The sequence below is a fragment of the Trichosurus vulpecula genome, chromosome 4 (genome assembly GCF_011100635.1).
Source record: "Trichosurus vulpecula isolate mTriVul1 chromosome 4, mTriVul1.pri, whole genome shotgun sequence".
In the NCBI taxonomy this organism is placed as follows: Eukaryota; Metazoa; Chordata; class Mammalia; order Diprotodontia; family Phalangeridae; genus Trichosurus; species Trichosurus vulpecula.
The window spans coordinates 88,341,405-88,346,456 of record NC_050576.1 but is presented as its reverse complement, the minus strand read 5'-3'; positions in this window follow the sequence as shown (position 1 = coordinate 88,346,456).

The window sequence follows — 5,052 nt, the reverse complement described above, 5'->3', positions numbered from 1 at the left end:
TTAATAAAAGAAAAATACTTAATAAAAGAAAAATACTTAATAGTAATAAATAAATAATAGAAATATTAAAATAAATAAATAACAATACTTAATAAAAGAAAAAAAAAAGAAATTAGAACTTAGAATATATTGACTTGGGAGGTTACAGGTTCTGTCGTGCCCACTTGTTGGGTGTGTTATAGAAGTACTTCTTCTCTTAGACAAGATGGCTCCCAAGATTCCTCATCACACTTAGGTTTTGTGATTCTGTTGGTTCCACTACATCATTCTGGATATTTAGATAAATATTTATTTTGGGGCAGCTAGGTGGTGCAGTGAATAGAGCACTGGCCCTGGAATCAGGAGGACCTGAGTTCAAATACAGCCTCAGACACTTATTAGCTGTGTGACCCTGGGCAAGTCACTTAACACTGATTGCCTCCAAAAAGAATTATTTCTGGATTGGTGTTAAGAAAAGAATTTTAAATACTTACACTTTGTCAATTACATTTTTTTAAATCCTAAGGTTAAGAAATGAGACAATAGATATGAAAATCCTTGGAAAAATTTAAAAGCACTGTGCAAATATGAAGCATTACATTTAAAACATCGTACAGGAAATGCACAGAAGAGAATGGATTTGAATTCATGTTCTCAACCTCCAAAAAGCCTTTTTTTCAAGCAGAATTTTTCTGCTTCTAAGTGCTAAGCACTAAACACTAAATATAGAAAGAGCAAAACATTAATCCAGTACTCAAGGAGCTTACATTCTAATGATGACTATAACATGCAAATAATTGTATGTTTATGATAAATACAGTGAAAATGAAAAGTAATCTCAGAAGAACATCATTATGGGATTTGAGAATGGGTAGAGTAAGCCAGAAAGGCTTCCAGCAGGAGCTGTGATTTGAGCTGAGTCTTAAAGGAATCCAGGGAAGCTAGGAGTTAAAGATGAAAGTGATAATATCCAGGAACATGAAAAAAGTACATGCAAAGGAATCTTGAGAGGAACAAAAAATGTGGTTGGATCATAGCATTTGTGGAGGACAGCTGTGTTTAAGAAGCCAGCTAACATAAGAAGGGACCATGTTGTGCTAAGGAGGGTGTTTTATATTTGATTCTGGAGGTAAAATGAACGTGCTGGAATTTATTTGGGGTTGGTCAGGGACATGTTCGCACTTCTGTTTTAGGAAACTTTCACTTTTGAATCTGTGCAGAAGATGGGCTGGAGTAGGGAGAGATTTGAGGCAGGAAAGACCATCTCAAAGGCTACTGCAAAATTAAATGAGGTGATGAAAGGGATACACATGAGATACAGAGTATATTTTGTACTATTCCACATTGCCTTTCCTGATTCAAATGGAATATAACTCTTCTCTACTCTGAGAGGTTAGTTCCATTATAATTGTCTCTAAAGCAGCATAGTTTAAACAAGAGTATGAACTATTTCACGGTCTAAAATAATCACATTCAATTTGGTAGTGAGAAACAGGTGAACAACATGGAAATGGTCCTGAAGATCATTCCAATCATGCCATAGGGTTGGTAGGAGACACTAAAGATGTTAAGCCTTAGAAGAGAAGATGACACCTTTCTTCAAGTACCCGAAGGTCTAAAGGGCCTTATCAGGCTGAAAAGGAGTTAGTTATCATTCTAGGAATATATCACAGAATAGGTAGTATGCCCATTAGACTGTGAACTTCTCAAGGGAAATGACTGTCTTTTGCCTTTTTTTATATTCCGGCACTTATCACAGTGCCTGGAATACAGTAGGTATTTAATAAATGCTTATTTACTTACTGGCATGAGTGGAAAATAAGGATTTGCTAAGCAGTTACTCTGTGCCAGGCACTATGTGAAGCAGTTTAAAATATGATCTTATCTGATCCACACAAAAACCCTGTGAGGGGTGCTAAGACTATCATCAGTTTACAAGTGCTGAAAGTGAGACAGCCAGATCAAATGACCTATCCAGTGTTACAAAGCTAATAAATGTCTGAGGATAGAGTTTAAACTCATGTTTGTTGTTGTTTAGTTGTTTTCAGTCATGTCTGACTCTCTGTGACCCCATTTGGGGTTTTCTTGGCAAAGTCACTGGAGTGGTTTTCCATATCCTTCTCCAGCTCATTTTACAGATGAGGAAAGTTGCCTCAGGTCACACAGCTAGTAAGTATCTGAGGGCAGATAAGAACTTAGGAAGATGAGTCTTCCTGACTGCAGACCTGGCACTCTATTCACTGTGGCACTTAGCTGCCCACTGTACCATCTAGCTACTGCTAAAAAATATTATCTCATTTGTTCCTTACAATAGCCCTGTGAAGTAGATTCCTAGGCAAAACTAGATGACCTTTAAGGAGTCTTCCAATTCTAAGACTTTTTTTGAAAGACAGTTTTTTTTTGTTTTCATCTTCATGTAAATACATACAACCCCAACTAAATTACCAAATTAATGGATCAATGTGCACAAAACAGCTATCCTCTTATAGTGAGTGCTTAATTTCTAAATTTTTACTATGAATTTGAAGAATCAAAATATTTGAATGTATATAAAGCTATATTTTATTGAAATTTTATCAGTGATGAAATTAGAATCCAAGATGATTTTTCTCAGCTTATAAAACCAGTTAGAGTAATGCATAGTCTTCTCAATCTCCTCAGTTTCCTATTGAGGGCATTGAGACAGGGATTATGATGTTCAGAGAAAGATGTATGCTCAATAAAACATACAACCCCAAATCTATGAAATCATTACTCAGATTTCTGTTTTTCAGTTCAAGTTCAAATAGACAGTTTTCACAGGCAGAAATGAAAAAACTCTAAGGTAAATAACAAGTTGGTATGAATATACTATGCCCCTATGTAATTTAGTTATTTGTTAATTTTAGTAATGCAAAACTCATCAAAGCTATTGTATGAATGAAGGAATCATACAATAGGACATATCATGTATAATATTGCTATATCTATTTCTTAGTCACATATTTATTTTGTGGATTTTATCCTCATTTCCCTCAAAAATACAGGTTTCAATCATGATCCAAAGATTTGAATTCTCCAAAAAATGCCTCTGATAAACTTCAAAATCAGCTCTTTTCAAAACTTTCATCAACATTCCCCTGTCCCTAACCACCAAACTTGGAACATGTCACTATCATCAAATACATATTTCTTAATGCTTGCTATGAAAATGAGCTGAAGAAAGATTCATTTTTTCCTCTTTATAGCTCCTAAATAATATCTTGCCATGAGAAACTAACAGGTTGTCATTAAACATTCTATATGAGGGGGGAAAGTCACATCAACTGATTTCTTTGATATGCTGTTTTTATTGGAAGATCATTATTATAAGAAGTATACTTTGTTACAGCCAGTATTCTATTCTGCAAAGGACTATAAAAGGTGACATTCAATAAAAAACATAATAAATGTGACAACTCTGGCAGTCTCCATAAGAACTTATATACATTAAATGAGCTGGAATACATCAGGTCAAGCAATAATCTCTGCATGAAGTTGTTGTTTTGATTTCAGTTTTAGCAGCTCTTTTACAAACTCTTAATTTCTCTTTCTCATTTTCTATAATAACCACCTTATCTTGTTCTCTCAATTCCTTTTAATTATTTCAAACAAAGGACCTACACAGCCTCAATTCCCAGCAGTCCCAGGTAATTTGTGCTTAATAAAGGTTATTATTGTACAAGAAGGAATGGAAGAAGGCTATTTCAGCCCATTCTTTTGATTCCATAATACCCCTCAAAGGGACAAATTAAGAATTTGAAAGATCATAGTGAGTCCTATTTGAACAATGTAATTGAGCATCTTTCTGTAAACACTTTCTACCATCCCATGTCGAGGCTGATTTTTTGTTGATGAGTTTAACTTTTCTGAAAGGATAATTTTAATACTGATGTCATTACTCAAATAAACATTTGAACGAGATATGCATTAAAGCTGGACATTTTTACATTACATTCATCCAAAGTTTCTAATTTAGTAGTTTAGAAGCTAAAATTGTCTTTTACTTAGCTTAGAATTTGTAGCTAATCCACCCTTTTGAAGGAACATTTAGATTTTGAGGGTAAGATACTGTTGAAATCTTTTTCATCACTACATAATAGGATTGATTTTCTTCCTTGGCTGAACAGTTTTAACTAATACTAATTTTTTTAACTTGTTCACACTTTGTGGCTCTGGCACCCCTATTCAATTTTTCCTGGTCAAAACTGACTTCAGTCTATGACTTTTTTTTTACAGTTTTCTATTTATCCTGATTCACACATTTAGCAGGAGACCAACATTACCTGTTAAAAATTCCCTTCATAAAGACAGAAGAATTGTACAGCAAATGTGTTTTATATGTGTACATATGTGTGTCTATGTGTTTACATTCATACACATACACTTGTTTGCATGTATGTATATATGTGTGCATATGTGTGTGTATATTTAATATGTGTGAATGTGTACAGTGGCATCAAATTTGAATGGACATGGATGCAGGGGAGGGGGTAAATGCTGATGTACAAAATCTGGAATTAACCTTATCTGTGTTGTATTTTTTTAATTATTATTTATTTTGTTAAACATTTCATAATTACATTTTAATCTGGTTCAAGTTATACTCAGGAGTTTTGCAGGCTGCACATCACTGCAGGCCATGTGACACCTCTATACGTGCATAATCCCTGTGGCTCCAAAAACAGGCTTGGAGTTTTGATTTTGTTATGTTTATCTTTTTTTAGTTCTACATGCAGAGAGTGGAGTCTAGGGCCTAGATCTTGAGCCATGGCAACCCTGGAGCCCAGGATTCTAGAACAGATGTTACAATTAGCCCAGCAAGGAAGCTCTGAGAAGGTAGTCCAGAGGTGTAAGCCCAGGGGGAACTTTGGTCATTTAAATTTGTGAAACTGATGCTATATTAGAAATTAAACTAAGCTGCAAACCTAATCCTCCTCCGCTACCCAAAGACCAAGGTGACAAAGTGGGAATGATAACCCTGACCTCTTGAAGGAAAATGTTTGTATGATTGATCTTCTTACAACTTTTAAGTAAATAGTTTTCTGTAAAAGC